Genomic DNA, 20,181 nt, shown 5'->3' with positions numbered 1-20,181 from the left:
GAGGAGAGCCCTTGTTGACCCGTCTCACTCTCCATAAGCCAGGGCCCAGTATGACACTTGTTCTAAACATGTGGGACCTGAGTCCCTCTGATAGGGGTAGGTATGTTTTGGAATGGTGGTTTGGAGGAGGTCACAAGGGTCATAGAGGGTCTTTCTGATTAGAAGATATGTATGACAACAATGAATGGCAGCCAGTCAAAAGACGGCTCCCATCTAATCCTTTAACCACTTAAGCCCCGGAAGATTTGGCTGCTCAAAGTCCAGGCCCTATTTTGCGATTTGGCACTGCGTGACTTTAACGGACAATTGCGCGGTCGTGCGACGCTGTACCCAAACAAAATTTACGTCGTTTTTTTCCCACAAACAGAGTTTTCTTTTCGTGGTATTTTATCACCTATGCAATTTTTAGTTTTTTTGCGCTATAAACAAAAAAAGAGCGACAATTTTGAATAAATAACAATATTTTTCAAATTTTTTATATGAAATTATCCAAAAAAAAAAATGTAAAAATCAAAATTTTTTAACATTTTAGGCCAATTTGTTTTCTGCTACCTATGTTTGGTAAAAAAAATCACAATAAGCGTATTTTGATTGGTTTGCGCAAAAGTTATTGCGTTTACTAATTATGTGAAAGATTTATGTCATTTTTATTGTTTTCTTTTTTTACTAGTAATGGCGGCGATCTGCGATTTTTTTTTGCGGGACTGCGACATTGCGGCAGACAGATCGGACCCTAACTGACATTTTTGACACTTTTGGGGATACCAGTGACATTACTACAGTAATCAGTGCTATAAATATGCACTATTACTGTCAAAATGACACTGGCAGGGAAGGGGTTAACTTTATTGGTGATCAAGTGGTTAAGTGTGTCCCTAGGAGCGTGATTCTAACTGTCAAGGGGCGTGGATTGTGATGTAATCACAGAGACATACGATCCTACATAGCAGGATTGCATAGTCTCTGTTCTTACATCAGGGAGAATGACAGACGGCTGTGTTTACATCAGCAGTCTGCCTTTCTCCCTCTGCAGCGGGAGATCGCGAGTGACCGGCGAACATCGGAGCCGCCGGTCACTCGCACAGGGATCTCAGTGAACGAGCGGGGTCGGGAGCGGGCCTCCGGCGGTGCGCGTTCGCCCCCCACAGGCGGCTGAGAAAGTGACATACCCCTACATCACTTCACCCAGCAGCGGCTGCCTGCCGCAGTATATCTGCGGTGGGCGGTCGTTATGTGGTTAAAGCTTCATGTACAGACTTTGGGAGACATGATTGCAATAGCGGATCCTACCTTTGAAGATACAATGGCAGCCAAGACGGGTTTTCCGGAGATTAACCTCTGGATAGAGTTTATAGGATATAGTGCTAAAAAGCACAATAGGACCAACTGGTATGTCTGTGGCAGTGCCAGACCGCACTTAGGTACAGTCCCGCTGAACATACCTGAAAAAGCTGAAGAGTGTTTCCTAAGCCTCTTCACCAACACTTCTACTAATTACTCAGCTTGTGAGAAATGGAAGGTGGAACATCCTATCAATACCAGGGCCCCAAGACCTAAAGAAACTATCACAATATACCCTGGGAATTACACCCGTCATGTCCATTATGCAGGGAAAGGTAGGAACTTAGGTAATTTTCCAAAAGGTTACTGTGCCTCTTATAGTCACCTTTCAGCTAATATGGTACAAAGCCAATCCCTAGGTGATGTGTACTGGAGAGGAGAGTGTGCCCTTGCGAAGGCCATCATGCCTTTGCATATTCTGACAGAAAGTATTCATGACACACACACCAACCCGACTCCGGGTAAGAGGATGAAACGGGAAGTTCTCCCTGGAAGCTTTGATCCTCATGTGTACATAGATGCTATTGGAGTCCCAAGGGGGGTCTCTGATGAATACAAGGCCCAAGACCAGGTCAAGGCTGGTTTTGAGTCTCTAATCCCCATAATAACTGTTAATAAAAATGTGGATTGGATAAACTATATACTGTATATTATAACCAACAAAGGTTTGTTAACTACACCAAAGATGCATTCCAAGGGATAGCTGAACAACTAGAAGCCACTTCCCAAATGACCTTCCAGAACTGGATGGCTCTGGATATGATGTTAGCAGAGAAAGGAGGGGTCTGCACCATGATAGATAAGACCAGTACCTGTTGTACCAATATCCCAGACAACACCGGTTCAAATGGTAAGATCACATTAGCTCTTAAGAAATTGGAGAACCTATCAGTCTAACTAAAAAAAAATTCAGGGGTCACAGACCCATGGGATCAATACTTTAACTGGATAAGTGGGTGGCAGAAAGTCCTGGCATAGATAGGAGTGACTGTGTTGATCATCCTAGTTCTGCTCACTTTAGTGGTTTGTTGTGTACTCCCTTGCTTGAGGAAGTTTATTGAAAAGGCAATAGAACAAACCACTCCCACATTCGTGAAACACCCAAAATAGTGGTTGTCATAGTCAAAATCATAGTAGCATAGATACATCCAATCATGAGCTTATATGTTCTTTGCTGCTTTTTATCTATGCCAGGTCTATACAAGTATTTCCTTGAATGTATATCTTGATGCTTTATAAGCTTAAAAAGAGGAATGAATAAAGCAGAAGTATCCTAAACCTGACTGTGTGTCGATGTATGGTTTTTCCTCCGTGTGTGCACACACCGTATTGAATTAGACCAGGGACAGATATAATCTCGGATGGTTCTGGTTTTGATCCAAAACACTAAACAGAAGGGGTGGACAGAGAAAGATACCAAAATCACATTAGTGATGAAGTTGCAGTGGCCACAATTAGCCACTAGATGTCAGCATACTAAATAACAATAATAATCTGAAGCATCTCAATGCAACACAGAAAAATGACATGAACATGGGGCAAAAAATGTGTGCCCTTTGTACTTGCTTGGAGTTAAGTTTTAAACATGTAAAAAGGAAACTAAAGCTTTACCTGCTGGCTGGAAAATGAAAATTTTAAATATTCTTCTGCAATATTTTTATAGTTACCAAGCTAAAAAAAAATGTTTAACCTTATAATCTCAAACATAAGGAAAATATATACAAACCACTATAAATGACCTTTAATTTACATACTTGTGTTTTAAAAATTGAATGCATTTTAGGCTAAGCTCATTTCTAGCAGGATTACTTCTGAAATGGATCTCAATAACACGTCTAAGCCTTTTCCTTCTGGTGATTTTTCTCCCATATGTTATGGTTCACTAAGCTCCAGAATTCAGTGTGTCAGTTTGTATTACTTTTAGTCCTATAGAATTTAGATGAGTAACTGAAATTAGGATTTGCAGAACCATACACAGATCATTCCAGAACCAACTGGAATGCATTCACGTTATTAAGATAACATTTCTCTCCATGCGTATGTAAAATTAATAGGCTACTTAAATATATATTTTAGGTACTAAAATGTTCAACTTTTTTTCTATTTCTGTCATTTTTGAGAACTAGTGTTTTAAAAAGCTTCCAAGAATTTTCTTCTTCTCAAATAATTTATCCGGTTATTTCTGGTAATTGAGTTACTCATGCAAAGACACGAACTGTCATATGTGCCAGGAATATGAACACAAAATGATTGCAGCAGGTGAGCACTGATTTTCATGACATTATTAGGAAGAATTAGAAATGTACTTACCATAACCAGCCCAGCCTGTTCATTGCTCAGGGAATGGGCAAATTTGGCAAGCTTAAACATTTGAACCTCCAGCTGTTTATAAACAAATATCAGCAGTGGAAACACTACTAGATTTTAGGTGATGTAATTAACTAAATATGGTCATGGTCATATTTGGTCCGTGATGCATATCACCCAGAATCCCCATCTGGCTTGTTTACAAACTGTAGTATATCTTTCATGTAATTTAGTGGCAGTAGAGACTGGATATTGAGGGCCCCTTATTCCTAATCTTTTAATTCTGCCTGTTCTGTCCACCAAACTTCTAATTTGAATACTTGTGTTTATGTTGCTTATATAACATGCTGGGTTTTCTTGATTCACACAAGTTAGTTATGTGCAGAGTGCAGGTACCATCTACTGTCCTTTTTTGGTATAGTTTCAGTTGTTCTGCATATGTTGCAAGTTCAGAATGTGTTTAATAAAGTTGATAGTAAGCAGGGCATTCTGGGTAGAAGTTCTACAGGAAGTGAATCAGCCACCATTTTGAGAAGATACAGCAGGGCAGCAAGACATGTTTTTCTCAATCTCTCGCCATCACCCCTGAGAGAGCTTAAAAAGTGAGTTCTTGTTATCCCATACCCATTATAGATCATTGTTTCTTTGTTGTATGCAATATTGTACTGATTGATGTTTATTTTTATCAATTTGCAGTTTCACCTGGCTTGTTCTAATAAATTTGAGATCAAAGAAATATGGTATCTGAAGTTTATGAAGCAGGAAGGTTTAGCTCTCTGTCCTAGAGACAGAACAACGCCCCCTCCTGAACCATACTGGGCTTTATGCCTTCAACACTGCTCGTGCAAGGCACTTTGACTCCATGTTGAAAGGGCCTCACCTTTATATTCTGTTCCCAAAAAGTCATGTGGGGGTCTGGGAGGGACTTACAAAATATAAAGGTCTCCCTTTAGAACAACGGGGCCCCAAGATATCCATCATCTCCAATTTCAATGAGTAAGGGTACATAGTACCCCTCTTTACCCAATCACAAAAAAATAAAAAAGGAAATACAAACAAACACACCATGAAAAAGTCCTTTTTGAAAAATGAAAATAAAGATGTAGATTCACATCACTTATGATACGCGTGGTTTGACACACCACTGCTCCCATTGCAAATGACAGGTTCCCGCCGGCATGTGTACACACAGAAGCCAGATGTGATCTATCTTTTTCAATTGGCTGTGACGTAGCAGCATTGTCAGTCATTGGATCATGGTGATGAGAGTGTCCATATTTGGTAAATGAAGACACCAAAGATCCCCATGGACTTGTTTACAAATAGAAACACTCAGAAATCTGTCATTTAGTGCTCTTAGGCCGGCCATACACGGTTTGAATCTCAGCCGTTTCAACAGGAACTGGACGAGATTCGAACCATTAATTGGCAGGCTGAATGTACCAAGTTGATCGATCAATAAACTTGGGTACAACCAGCCTGTCACATTCTCTGGCAATTATCGATAGCAGAAGCTATAGCCGCTGACAATAATCACTGTCCTCTCCTGGTAGGGGGCAGCTTCACCCCTTTAACCCCCCCCCCCCACACACACACACACACCGCCAGGAGAAGACAATGGCCCAACAGGAGGGATTCCCCTGTCAGCACTGTCTGTGTTAATAGGAGAATCTAATAAACAATGTTACTCACTGTATGGCCGGCCTTAGTGCTACCACCATTAAATTACAGATTGCCTGGCTAGTTTACAAACAAAACCTGGCCAGGAGCAGTACCCGGGCTGCAATTTGTTAAAAAAGTAACTTTTAAAAGTGTATGTTGTACTGCATCTGTAACTTTTCCAGTATAATTGCCTGTCACTAAGCCCATCTTCTGATGAAGTCACGTGATCAGGTGACGATACACGTAGGGCTGGTCTAGGTGATGTCAGGGCCGCAGACCGGAAGTGCTGCAGTGTGTAAGCTGTCAGATCCTGAGTGATTAATATCCTTATATGCGATTGCCTTTTTATGTAATGTGAGCGTTTTATCTTTTAATAAATTTATGGTACATAGTAATACTACATTATGGAGGCTCCTATGTAGCCTTGAGTTGCTTTATAGTGACACACAAGTGATACAGTGGATCTCTTAAAGACACAGCCACATAGATTCAGCTACATACAGTACACAGTGCTGGGTTCCGGCTGTGAGACAAAGAGTTTCAGTCTCACACCTAGGACAAAACAGAGTCGGGCTGAGCAGCGCTCAGCCGTTCATAGGCAGCATTGTATTCTGTGAATGAATAAAAAGCTTTCTCTGATTGGCCGAGTCAGAGAGTGTGACGTCATCATCCCACCCCTCCGACTCGCCTGTCAAAGGAAGCTTTGTATTCATTCACTGAATACAAATCTGCCAATGAATGGCTAAGCGCCGCACAGCCCCACTCTGTTTTGTCCTAGGTGTGAGATGGGAAGTCTCTGTCTCACAGCCAGAACCTAGCACTGTGTACTGTATGTAGCTGAAGCTACATGCCGTACATACCGTGCTTAGAGACACTGCAGCACTTAGGGAAGGAAATATAGTTTGGTCCAAACAAACTATTTAGGGTAAGCACTGTACACTGTATATAGTTGAAGCTACGCTTATTACATACAGCGCTTAGGGACACTGCAGCACTAAGTGAAGGAAATAATTAATTTGGACCAGCATGATACAAGCAAACTATTTAAAGTGACAGGAAACATGGAAATCAGCTTTAAAGCATCAATGTTGAGTGTGTCTTTGGTAACATTTGATCATTCAGGTCAGGACTCTGTGCAGGCAAGTCAAGTTCCAAGTTCCAAGTTGACCTCAACACGATAGAATACCTTTGGGATGAATAAGAGTGTAAACTACGACCCAGGCCTTCTCGTCCAACATCAGTGCCTGACCTCACAAATGCGCTTCTGGAAGAATGGTCAAACATTCCCATAGACACACTCCTAAACCTTGTGGACAGCCTTCCCAGAAGAGTTGAAGCTCTTATAGAGGAAAAGGGTGAGCCAACTTAATATTGAACCCTACGGACTAGGACTCGGATGCCATTAAAATTCAGATGCGTGTAAAGGCAGGTGTCCCAATACGTTTGGTAATATAGTGTATATACTCTTTGTCTTTATTCCTTTTCTTTGCATATATCATAAATAATCTTTAAAGTGATAATCCAGGCTATTGCTAACTATGCTTAAACCTGTACCCACCCCCCTTCTAAATCTTTTTCTAAGTACCCTGTGAAAGGAACATGCTTATACTTACCTATGCTAAGAATGCTACACCCCGGTCATGTGATCGGCTTCAAGCGGTAGCTTCAGGGGAGAGGAGGGATAGCCAACAATGGATACCTCATAACTAGTGATGTCGCGAACCTAAAATTTGCCGTTTGTAAACGCTGAACGCGAACCTCCGCGAATGTTCGCAAACCGGTGAACCGGGCGAACCGCCATAGACTTCGGCAGGCGAATTTTAAAATCCACAGGGACTCTTTCTGGCCACAATAGTGATGGAAAAGTTGTTTCAAGGGGACTAACACCTGGACTGTGGCATGCCGGAGGGGGATCCATGGCAAAACTCCCATGGAAAATTACGTAGTTGACGCAGAGTCGGGTTTTAATCTATAAAGGGCATAAATCACCTAACATTCCTAAATTGTTTGGAATAACGTGCTTTAAAACATCCAGTGTGTGTATACGATCAGGTATGATGTTGTATCATTCAGGTAGTGTAAGGGTTACGCCCGCTTCACAGTGACAGACCAAATATATTTTTTTTAATTTGCAAGGTGCTGTGCCACCGTATATATATGAGTGGTGGGCACTGCAGTGGGCACAGTACACTCTGTTTTTTTTTCACTACAATTTTTTTCATCTAAGACTGATTGCGACAATTTTCTTTGGACTTTTTTTCACAGTCTTCACCCTCACACTGCTATTTAGTGTATATATCTAATTTGTAGATATATTTCACATTTATCACTACTAAGATTTTTTTGCTACTGAAGAGTTTTAGTGGTTCACCCTTCATAGGGCACTTAAAATATTTTTTTATTTTCCTCCATTTTAGCACTTTATTTCTTTAGGATGATCACATTCGTCACTTTTTATTGATTCACTTTATTTGATTGAAGAGTTGGATGGGTTCACTCTTCATAGGGCACTTCACTTTATAATATTGTTTTCTTCTTTCTTCTGCTGAATGTTGGATCAGTACCCTTTATTATTGATTCTTTCACAGCATTCACTTTGCACAGGATACTTATTCAAGCGCTATTGATTCAGCATATTGAGGATCTCACTTTTTTATCATATTTATGCACTTTCACTTTGGCACTCAAGCACCTTTGTCATTTTTATCTGAAGGTTGATGTATTGATTTTATACTATTGATTTTGAATTATTGATTCATTTTAAAGATCTACTTTTAGATATCTATGGTTCACTGGTTTTAGAATATCTGCGCTGATTTTTACTCTTTATTTTATCTTGTTGTATGTGGGGACACTACAAAATTAGCTGCAGATTTCTGGTGCTCCATTGTTCTATATTGGTACCTCCTCTTTTTTCCGTTCCCTTCTCTTCATTTGGTAGCACATAGATTTATCTTCATATACACTCTGTGGACCTGACAGTCACTGGCAGGCCAGGCAACTGCAATTATAAAAAAATATATATATTTTTAATTTGCAAGCTGCTGTGCCACCGTATATATGAGTGGTGGGCACTGCAGTGGGCACAGTACACTCTGTGGACCTGACAGTCACTGGCAGGCCAGGCAACTGCAATTATAAAAAAATATATATATTTGTAATTTGCAAGCTGCTGTGCCACCGTATATATGAGTGGTGGGCACTGCAGTGGGCACAGTACACTCTGTGGACCTGACAGTCATTGGCAGGCCAGGCAACTTCAATTATAAAAAATAATTATTTTTTTCAATTTGCAACAAGCTGCTGTGCCACCGTATATATATCAGTGGTGGGCACTGCAGTGGGCACAGTACACTCTGTGCACCTGACACTCACTGCAATTATGACAGAGGAAAAAAAAATATTTTTTAAACTGCAAGGTACTGTGCCTGTGCCACTCGAAATGAGTGTGGTGTGCACACAGTACAGTCTGTGGTGGGTCTGTGGAACTGACTAACAAGACCGAGAACACTGACGAACAACTGTCCCTAGCTATTAACAGCAGCAGCACTCTCCCTGCTCTCACTAACACACTGCTTCAGAATGATCTAAGATGGATGCTGCCCTTGCTTTTTTATAGGAGGTGGGAGGGAGGGTATGCTGATTGGCTGGAATGTGTCTGCTGACTGTGAGGTACAGGGTCAAAGTTTGCCTCAATGATGAAGTATAGGGGGGCGGACCGAACATCGCATATGTTTGCCTGCAGAGGTGGACGCGAACAAGCGATGTTCGCCGGGAACTGTCCGCCGGCGAACAGTTCGGGACATCTCTACTCATAACAAGCCTAAGGATGACATCACCACCCAGGCATTTTCAGCCGTTATCGGCTCTCCCCTGTCTCTCCTTTCGCCTGAAACCGGCCCCTGGGGACATATCATGTGACCAAACTGGAACGCCCACAGAATACATAAGCATAAGTACCTTTCACAGGGTAGTTAGAAGGGGATTTAGATGGGGATTAAAGCAGGTTTAAACATAGTTAGCATTAGCATTACCCTGGAAGTCCACTTGAAGTTTTATGTAGAGAAATTGGAGGAAAAGACAAAGGGTTGTGCTGTCCACTGCAAAATGTCAGTTGGAATCATGACTTGTAAAATCCAATCAATGCAGGCTTTTCCCTCATACGTTAATACATGAAGCCCAAAAAGGATGTACATATAAAAAAGTGAAGGAAAAAACACAGGGATAGCCCTGGTAAAACAACGATATAACACCTGAAACCACAAATGTTCTTGGAAGGCAAACCTCTTCCTTTCTCTCCCTAATTTTCATGTATAAAAGCAAAACACCCATTAAGACTTGTTAGGATTCCTGACAAATGTGCTAAAGGAAGTAACACAATGACATTGATTAAGTAGCTTCTCTGATAATGTGTGTTCAGATATCTGAAATTGTCATAAATGATGCATCTTTTGTGCTATTTTTTTACCATAATTGGGCCGGTTCCTAAAAACAGACATATCGTTAGCTGATTGTACATTCCTTAGAACATCAGGGGTTTTTTCAATGCATGATCTATGATTACTAGTTCCCCAACTATGAGCAGACCTGAGTGTAAACCAGTCTTTGATCCATTAATTTATAGTAAAATTTCTAAATTGACATTCAGAATGAAGTGTTCTGAATATTAGAATATATTTATTTCATAAACTGTAATCACAACCATGACAAGACAATAATGTGAACTCAAATTGTGGGGTTTCTTTTATTAAAGCAGCTATATACAAAATATGCTATAATGATAATATGATCATTTTCAAAAATAATCCCCAAGCAAATTTTTCTTTAAAATTTTTACTTTTGTCTACACAGAATATCTATCATCTGTTTTAGATAAACCTGCTGTTAGGGATGAGCTGAGTGTTTGGTGCAAATGTAAGTTTAGGCTGAACATTTACTGTTCTGACATTTGCCCAAACACTGAATATTTAGGGTGTTCAGCATGGATGAACGTGACAGCTTCTTGTCGTCAATAGTTGGTAGGCAAGCAACAGGTGCTTGCACTGCCACATTCTTACCAACCCCTAAGGTCACCGGGCTCATTCACCTTCATGTCTGGAAATCCCCAGTCATGTAGGCAAAGGGACAGAGCTAAAGGGTGACATCATGGCCTAAATATGGCTATATTTGGGACATCATATCACCACTATCTCCTTATCTACTACCAATGACAACATGGAAAGCTATCACTTAGTGAGGAGGGTTGTCACGATTAGTCATTGGTTTTATCTTTCGGTGGGCGTCTGATATCTTGATTAATGTGGACGCACATTGTGGGACTTTTCCTCATTAACAATATGTCAAAAGCTATGTTTGTGTTTTTAATTACTTTAATTTCTTTTTACATTTATTTTGTGAATGAGTAGGTGAACTATGTACTCCTTATTCATTTATATGGGGGACAGTATCTGGGTGCCTCTTTATTGCTAAAGGGTAGCCACCTAATACTGATAACCCCACCCTGCCCACAGAACCCCCACAACCTCTGGGGCATGGTTGTGGGGAAGAGTTTTTCTCATTAACAAAGAGACAAGGTGCTTTGTCAGGGGCTTTCCCCCTGGCAAAGTAACCCCCCATGTTGAGGGAATGTGGCCTGGTATGGTTCAGGAAGGGAGTGAATGCATGCTCATCCCCACCTTTCCTGACCTGCCAAGCTGTATGCTTAGATAAGGTTTCTGGTATGGAATTCTGGAGAGATCTCATAAATTGTTTTTGTTTTACTTTTTGTGTGGGGTTTACCTCAAAAAATCCAAACCAAACCTGAAGGGTCTGATGTAGAATTTTTGGGGGACCTCATTCTGTTTTGTTTTTTTTTTGGTGGGGGCCCATTAAAATCCATACCAGACCTGAAGGGCCTGAAAAAATAAAAATAGTATTTTCTATAAAATTGAGCTTCAATCCAAAGATTTCCCCCACAGTACATAGTTTATGCCATTATATGTCCTCAGTCTGATGGTCAGCATCATTTAACCCACTTTCTAGGAGCCAAAGTCATCCTGGATCTACCCTGGCTAGTGACTGGATAGGAAAAGGAGAAGCAGTGCAGTGATGAGCTCCTCTATTTATCACTCTGCTTTATCCATCTATCAGCATGCTTTTTGCCAGCATTTGAACTAATTGGCTTCTTGTACTGTGTCTTCCTCTCACACTCCAGCCCTGTTTTACAGGGATTGGAAGAGACTTTTATTAACTTAAAAGCTTAAAAAGAGGTGCTTACACTGCTTTAATTTAAGAAAAGTTACATTCATTTGTGTCAACTCTCTTAAAGTGGTTGTAAACCCACTTTAAAGACTTTTACCTATAGGTAAGCCTATATTAAGGCTTACTTATAGGTACTATAAATATCTCCTAAACATGCACTGTTTAGGAGATATTCACAGTGCATGCAGCCGATGACGTCATCGGCCCATGCGCTCTGATGGAACGGCCACCAGTGCCGTTCCTTCAGAGCCCTGTGCCATGAACGGCAACTCCAGCGTGCATGCGCAGGAGTGATGTAATCGCGCCTCCAGCCATTCAGATGGCTGGAGGAAGCGAATCAGGAAGCAGGACGGCCGAACATGTCGACCGTCCTGACGCTGAGTGGGTGGCACTGCGGGGGCTTCGTTTTAAGGTAAGTATTTCATAATGAGCTAGTATGCGATGCATACTAGCTCATTATGCCTTTGTCTTTACAGGTTTTTTTTTTTTCTCATTTTCTTTGACTGAGTTTACTTCCTCTTTAAAATATGAGTATACAGGACCCCTCAACACACAGAAACTCACCATTGTGCAAGTTTTTGGGATTTGTCTCCTGTTAAGTTTGGTCAGTTCTGAGATCAAATATTTTTCAGAAAAGCTGACACAATGTGTGTGTGTATGTGTGTGTGTGTGTGTGTGTAATATAAGATTTTAACACAATGGCTTCTTATGAAAGTTGCTTATTGGAAAAGTTTACAGCACTGTGCATCACTGTAAAATGTGAATACATTTTATTGCTTAAGGACAACATTTGATTCTTGTCGCATCGTTGTTGAGAAACAAATTAATACGTTTCTTACAAAGGCATTTTTATTCTGGATTAATATTTGAGAGATTCAAGAAATGTAACTTTATGGTAACTATTTCTGAAACATTTAGTTTCGATTGATTTAGAACTATAATTCCCAAGGAACCTAATTTATTTGAATTTGTTCTTTTCAATAGTTGTTGAACAAGAGTGTTTTATTCGTCAAATCAAGGGCTTAAAGCATATGTCTCAAGAGATATTGGTACAGCATTGTGCTGATATAAATGAGAATTTTTTCATGAATGTTTTAGATGAGTGTTTATCAAAATTAAAGAACGATCATAAAGCTAGTTGAAAAAACTGCCGCAAGCAGCTATTTGTTTCTCTGAATGATTCTTAGTATAAAAGGCAGTGTTTATTTTTTGCATGCTGTGAAGAAGCATTATATGTTTCTAAGGGATTTATGGTGATTTAATATTTGCAGTAAGTGCAGATTTGTTAGTCACTAGCTCGAATATAGCAAGCTTACATACCGTGTTTTCCCAAAAATAAGCCCGGGTCTTATAATAATTTTGGCATCAAAAGACACAGTAGGGCTTATTTTCGGGGTGAGTCTTATCATATAATGTGCTGTCTTCTCTCCCTCCCTGCCTGTCAGTAATCTCCTGTGTGAACCTAGTAAAAGTGTTTGTAAAATCCTAGAATCCACTCTATTACAGTTTTATATAATGTCCAGTGTGTTTCTGTAATCCAATTGTGTGAAATACCTTCGGTACAGCGCCGCTCAGCGCTCAGCTAATCTCCCGCTCTGCTTTCCCTCTCTTCTCATAGCTGTCAGTGGGGGATCTTAGCCCCTCCCCTCTGCAGTACCCAGTCACAGAAGCGCTGAGTATTATATTATAATTGTGTGAATTACCTTTGGTACAGCACCGCTTGGTGCTCAGCTGATATCCCGCTGCTCTTCCTTCTCTTCTCCCCCGCTGACAGCTGGGGGTCACGGAAGCACCGAGCGGCACTGTAATGAAGGTATTTCACACAATTATAATATAATACTTGGCGCTTCCGGGACCAGCTCTGAACACTGCAGAGGGGAGGGGCTGAGATCCCCCACTGACAGCTATGAGAAGAGAAGGAGAGCAGCGGGAGATCAGCTGAGCGCCGAGCGGTGCTGTACTGCAGGTATTTCACACAATTAGATTACTGAAACACACTGGACATTATATAAAACAGTAATAAAGTGGATTCTAGGACTTTACAAACACTAAACTAGGGCTTATTTTTGGAGTAGGGCTTACAGTATATTGCAGCCCTCCCCGAAAATACCAGTAGGTCTTTTTTTCAGGTTAGGTCTTATTTTCGGGGAAACACCGTATGTCATGCAGCCCCAGGACTCATTCCATGCTAAACTCTGAACTTACCATATGCAAATCAAAGTAGAAAACCAGTTTAGTCAATTCAGGTATTTTACACACCAGGAACCTAGTTTACATTATGTATTCCACTACATCCCATTTTTGACCCTGTCTAAAGCACTGAAAGTCAATCACAAAAGCTTTTTTACTGATTTCATGTATTTAGGCAAAAGGTTATCTGATTATCAGCAAGTGCTTTAATGTGTTCTTATAGTTAGTCTTTAGCCTGTCCTGCCTTGTGTGAAATGTATTTATTAACTGTGAACTCTTTGGGCTTTGCATTTGAAATTACTTGCTGTTACACTACTGACAGCCAATGCAAAGCAGCAGTAGAATGTCCATGATGACCACTGTGTGCACAACCCAGGAAAATAAGGACAGTGCAGTCATTGACACACATGCCCCTGTCTCTTATCCACAGCAACATTACATTACATAACCACACCATTAAATGTATTTCCACTTAAACATCTTGGCTGGAACATAACTGTTAAGCAAGTAAAATATAAAGAATCAACACTATAAATCATGACATTAACAGTCCAGCTGCCTTACATAGCATTTTCTAGATTGCTTCCATTCAGCAATAACCCTCGAAATAAAGATGTACATCTCAAATCACATGTTACAATCTGACTGTACCATCTACTATAAATCTACCAGCAAGTATTTAGTACAAGGGTCTCTATGTTTGGTTACAAATTGATTGGATTTTTTAGGTAGGCCCCTATATTACATAGTCTTGGTAAATCTAAAGTCGATTGTACGGTTAGATTGTAATGTATATATGCTACATCAATCATATCTCTCTCCAAGTAGACTTTATGCTATGCAAAGCATTGCATCTCCTAAATGTTTGAGATGCAGTGCTAAGCGGGCAGACTTTATACATAGTATGTGGTTTTGTCCAGTGATCTCAAGATTCTGGCAGGAAATAATTCAAATATATCAAATAATATCCAAAACACAGCTGTTTGGAATATGTATAATGTATTAGGCATGTATAATAATGAAAATGTAATAATAAATTATGTTTGTTGAAAGATTTCTAAGAAACGGTGCTGCTATATCCCCAAATGGCAGGAAAACCCACCTTTCACAGATGTCTCTACATTTTCAGAACTTCTACCATGCTCTTCCTACAGCAGAATTAACTCAAATTCTATTTTGTTTTGTTAGGAAATGTGTCCCGACCCTGAGACTAAGCTCAAGCAGAAGGCAGAATCACAAGACAAAAATGCTGATCTTCAAAGTTTTGTATATTAAAAATACAAATAAAAATATAGCAGAAGTAGATCATGAGGGCAGATACAGAAAGCATTCAGCATTATCTTGCAAGCATTGCTGACACAGACCTCTGTCGGCCCCTAATAAAAAGTTGTGAAGGAGCCTATTCAGTCTACCTTGATGACTGCTGATGATACAATATGATATTCCCGAGTTGTTTTTCTCACTCAGCAGTGCCCTTTCAGATCCTAAGACGTTATCTATAAAAAACGTGTTCTTCATGGACCATTGGGCTATTTAGATACTATAATAAACTTAAATATGTTGCGCTGTCAACAGATACAAAATACAAGTGCTTCACAGAAACTAATACATAGGGAAATTCATAAAAATTACACAAAGTTCATGTGACTGTACAACTAAATGGAAAAGTGCAAATGCAAAAGAAAACTATTTTATTAACATAAAACTCAAAGACAGTCCAAAACAAGTTCATATATGTGTTCATAAAAATATATTCTAAAAAGTCCCAAATAATATTAAAGTGCTGTGTGCTAAATAGTGATGGGCTGGATGTTCCAGTCGAACATAAGTTTGACTCGAACATCGGGTATTTGTGTATTTGTCTCATCGGCGGGCGAACTTGCCGCAGAGCGCCCCATAATACACTGCGCCATTGCAGTGCATTAAGTGCTTGTGATTGGCCAAAGCATGCACCTAACCTGAAGCATGCACAGGCTGCCTTTAGCCATCATGGCTCAGGGGCTAAGTCCACGCCCCACACTATATAAAGGTGCCACATACTCTGAGTCCTTATTGTAGTGATCTAATCCCTTTAGGAAGATGGCTCCTAGTTAATAAACCCTCAGGGATTTCGCTCTTGTTTATGTTGGCATAGGATTTGGGCTCAACTGTTTGTAAATGAGAATGCTGCTGAAGGAATGAACCTAGTTTATTGTGCCTGGGCATTCCTTCTCCTAGAATGAATAAGGGAGTACCTGGTTTTTGGTTTGGCCCTATTAAAAGCCCTTTTAAGACAAGTTTGACTGTAGCCACATTTAGGAAGTCTTATCTGCAGCTCTCTTGCACGCCTTTGAAAATCTTGATCTCTTGTGCAATTAGTTCTGGTTACCCTGAGGGCCCAAAGCAATTCCCCTAATTTGAAGTGATTTCCTCTCACTTCCTATTTTGCTATGCAACAGGAAGTGAAGGTAAATCTCCCCAATAGCACACAGATGGCAAAAAAAAATCTGAAAAGGGTTATAACCCTCTTGTACTCTATCCAAAATGTAAAAAAAAAATTTGCTTTAGGGATTTCTGCTGGACTGAACAGTAAACATTTTACATGCTAATATCTGTCCATGTTACCATGTTATGTTGAAAGGAAACCAATCAGCTATTCCTAGCTTACGTCCTTAAACTACAATTCCCCCCTCCCTTATTTTGTTGTGGAGATAAGAAGGCAGGAGGAAATCTGTATTTCTGAGAAGGAAAACTGGACAGGGCTAACACCATTACTTGCAACTCCAGTATGGTAGGATCACGGTGTTGTCAATCCACAGCAGGACATAAGAAGTTAGGTGCATGTTTATCAATATTAACAGGTAATGTTCTGTACTTTTAAGGTCTTTAAAGAGATAAAACACAAGAGATGTGTAGCACCACCCCCGCAGGAGCTGCTGATTAGATTATTGGGTCTACGTCCTGCCTACCAACCCCTGAAATTGGCTCGAACCCTCCCTAGGCACAACTGACATGAAATGGGACTATAATACCAAATGGCTACAGGAGAACACAGTTCAGGATGTATCACCCCAATAAGTAATAATAACTTGTTACCTTTCTCCAGCCGCAGTCCCTCTGGGTGACACAAGGTGCAACACACAGACTTTTGCTTAACCAAAGTAGCTTTACTGAGAGTTAAAGTACAAGTTGACTCCAAAAGACATCACAAGAGTCAACTAAGAAAGATAAAGTTATTGACACAATAATAAACAATATGATTAAGATAGCTATTTTTGTATACTTATGCAACTAAAAGATAACTCATAGGCTTTCTTTTACCCAATTCAGGCTATACTTTACACACGTCTAGTCTCTTGTATTAGGTAGGCAGAACCTATTTGAATCCCACACACAGTTCCTTCCTTTTGGTTTGGAATCTTCGCTAGCAATCGTTGGTGCACAAGCTATTTGTAATCCAAAAGTAAGGATATATATTCAAAAAGGGTGAGAAAAAACGGTCACAATCACCCGCAATGTTACTGCGTAATTGGGCGTATGAATCTTCTTAGTGGTGCATATATAGGCCCCTGACACCTTATGTACTTGTGTTTAAATGCTTAGTCTCCTGGAAGGTGCACTAGGCCGCTGAGTGTACTGCGTACTATCTGAAGTGTAGTTAGCACCGGCTAAAGTTACTTTCTCCCAAGCGAGAATCAGATTTGGGCATGTGCCCTGCTCACCAAACAGCCTCTTTCTTCAGGAGCTCTCCACCTCCAATTTCTGTCACCAGCCGCGCTTGTGGTTAGATGTGGGCAACTCCAGTCTCTGCAGAGCATCAATGGGTTCTCTGGGAAGGCTCCTTTACTGAAGATGAAATGCTTCCACTCAGTCACTTCAGGCCCAGGCTTCAGGCCTAGTCCACAGCATCAGCCCACAGCACTTGCTTCCTTCTAGCTGTTGTGTGTGGAGACAAGAGAGAGAGCCTGGCTCCTCCCTTCCTTTATAAAGCTTCCCCCAAAAGGCTGTGCGGTGAAGCAATGCACCCTGGTGTTCCAACTGAATTGTGGGTATCGTAGTGTCTGATGAAAATCATCAAGCTGCAGTGTGGCAGTTTGGCCACTAGATGGAGCCGAGTTCCTTCAAAATGTTATACAGTCATTCTAATGAACAATTGTAAAGGGGAGAATGCCTGCTACAGATGTATTGCAAAATGTACCACTTATTTTTTTATTATTTTGCCCTGACATACAATCTAACGTATATATAAAACAAATCAATAAATTCTCATACAAGTTATACAATGTTGATGTCATATTAAAGTAATTTTCAATATTTTAAAATCTGCTTTAATTAAAAAAATGTGGTGCTTGTCTACTCCGTAACCAACACAGCCCGACATAGATGAATTTCTAAATTCAATTTCCCTACCACGTCTTTCACAGACAAACTTGTCTGACCTTAACCGCCCTTTCTCTATTCCAGAAATCACAAAAGCAATCTTAGCCCTTCCTAAGAACAAAGCTCCCGGCCCAGGCCGATACTCCTCTGAGTATTATAAGAAATGTGTTCATGTGCTTTCCCCAAAGCTCCAGGGAGTGTTCCAGAAAGCTGCCTCCTCGTCCTTGTTTTCCTCAGAAATGTTGGAAGCCACGGTTGTAACTTTGCTGAAACCAGGAAAGACCCCTGACTGTGCGAAAAACTTTAGACCCATATCCTTGCTGAACGTGGACCTGAAGGTCTACGCGAAAATCCTAGGGGATAGAATTTCTAAGTATTTACCTGCCTTGATTAAACAGGACCAGGTCGGGTTTTATGTCTGGCCAACAAGCAACTGACGCCACTTGGCGTATGATAGGTCTTATCCACCATGGACCAGAGTCCACGCACACACCAACAGTGTTCCTGTCACTTGACGCTGAAAAAGGCTTTTGACAGGATACACTGGGGGTACCTGAACAGGGTCTTGAAAAGGTTCGGACTGGAGGGTTTGGCGCTTGATGCGATTATGGCTTTATACACCTGTCCATCCCCATACATATTTACAGAGGGGATTTTCTCTGAGAAGTTCCTCATTACTAATGGGACGAGGCAAGGGTGCCCATTGCCCCCCCTAGTATTTGCGTTGCTAATGGAACTCTTAGCAGGAAGGATCAGGAGCCACCCAGGGATTAAGGGCCTCACACCTGGAAAATCCACACATAAAATCTCACTCTTTGCGGATGACGTGATCCTATCTATTACTCAACCATCCCTATCTTTAACGTCTGTCCAAAAAGTCCTACATGATTTCCACTCCATATCATACTACAAGGTCAATGACACCAAATCTAACATCCTTGGTGTCGCAATCGACGATCATACCAAACTTACAATCCAACAAGCAGTGCCTTACGGTTGGGGTCAAGGTTCCATAGACTACTTAGGGATCAAACTAACGAGTAACATTTCAGACTTGTATGAGGCCAACTTTGAACCCTTTATCCCTTTCCTTACACAGGAACTCCGTAGACTGCGTACATTTTATTTATCATGGTCAGGCAGGAACGCAGCGTTTAAAATGTTGCTTCTTCCAACACTGTTGTATCTTTTTAGGGCTCTTCCCATCCACATACCACCAGCATTTTACAAAACTATTCAATCCCTATTATCAAGGTTTATATGGGAAGATAAGAGGTCTAGATGCTCACAAGGGTTGCTGATTAAACATACCATGGCTGGGGGGATGGGGATGCCAGATATTAGAGACTATCATGCAGCTGCTATTCTGACTCAATCTGTACATTGGATGCATTCCAGCCCAAACCCCCTTATGGAGACAAACAGAACAGGTGGAAGCCCTGCCACATGACTTAGCCGATATTATTCTGTGTATCCCTTTGACCAAACACCATACTCTCTCGCGACATCCTACGATATCTGCCATTATACAATCTTGGAGATATTTTCTAAAACATATGGGAGCTCATATCCAACAACACTATATACCTATTCCACTGAAAGCCCTATCCCTTCTTTCTCCAGGCCTGGATGTCAGGCATTGGACATCTTTTGGCCTGGAAATGATACCTGACCTCAAGCAGGGGCCTCACGTACTCCCCTTTGAGGAGCTATGTGCTAGGTTTCCTACCTTTTCTAAAGAATACCTAACTTACCTTAGAATTACCAGATTAATCTCCTCCATTAACTCGGGCCATTTAGCCATTCCTGTATCTGTATATTCATTCTGCTTCAAAAGCGAGAATCACACAAAAGGTATAGTCAAATTCTATCTTGCCCTACACGATAAAATATAATTTATAAAATCCAATCCCTATTTAAAATGGGAGAATGATTTAAAGAAGACATTTACAGAAAGTCAATGGCAACGTGCCAATAAACTAAACCACACCTTGACTAGATGTACCAACTTTAGGGAGGGACTGCAAAAAATCCACCTGCGGTGGTATAGGGCTCCATACTCCTTGGCAAAATATTATGGCA

General features: G+C 40.7%; 1 protein-coding gene and 1 pseudogene across 3 annotated transcripts in view; one reads left to right on the top strand and one right to left on the bottom strand.

The window, feature by feature from the left end:
* Window positions 1-20,181, bottom strand: part of LRRC1 (leucine rich repeat containing 1) — a 682,152-nt gene that overhangs the window by 96,964 nt on the left and 565,007 nt on the right. The gene's annotated exons all lie outside the window — the stretch shown is intronic.
* Window positions 2,071-20,181, top strand: part of LOC309550521 (sorting nexin-1-like) — a 134,231-nt pseudogene continuing 116,120 nt past the window's right edge. The window contains exons 1-4 of the transcript in view: window positions 2,071-2,191; window positions 10,162-10,224; window positions 12,535-12,599; window positions 18,144-18,437. The product of the transcript in view is annotated as a sorting nexin-1-like (transcript). The remainder of the gene's footprint in view (window positions 2,192-10,161; window positions 10,225-12,534; window positions 12,600-18,143; window positions 18,438-20,181) is intronic.

Source organism: Pelophylax lessonae, assembly GCF_965119305.1.
Source record: "Pelophylax lessonae genome assembly, chromosome: 3".
NCBI classification, from domain to species: Eukaryota; Metazoa; Chordata; class Amphibia; order Anura; family Ranidae; genus Pelophylax; species Pelophylax lessonae.
The sequence above is the reverse complement of the archived record's forward strand: the minus strand, read 5'-3'. Positions and strand labels throughout refer to the sequence as shown.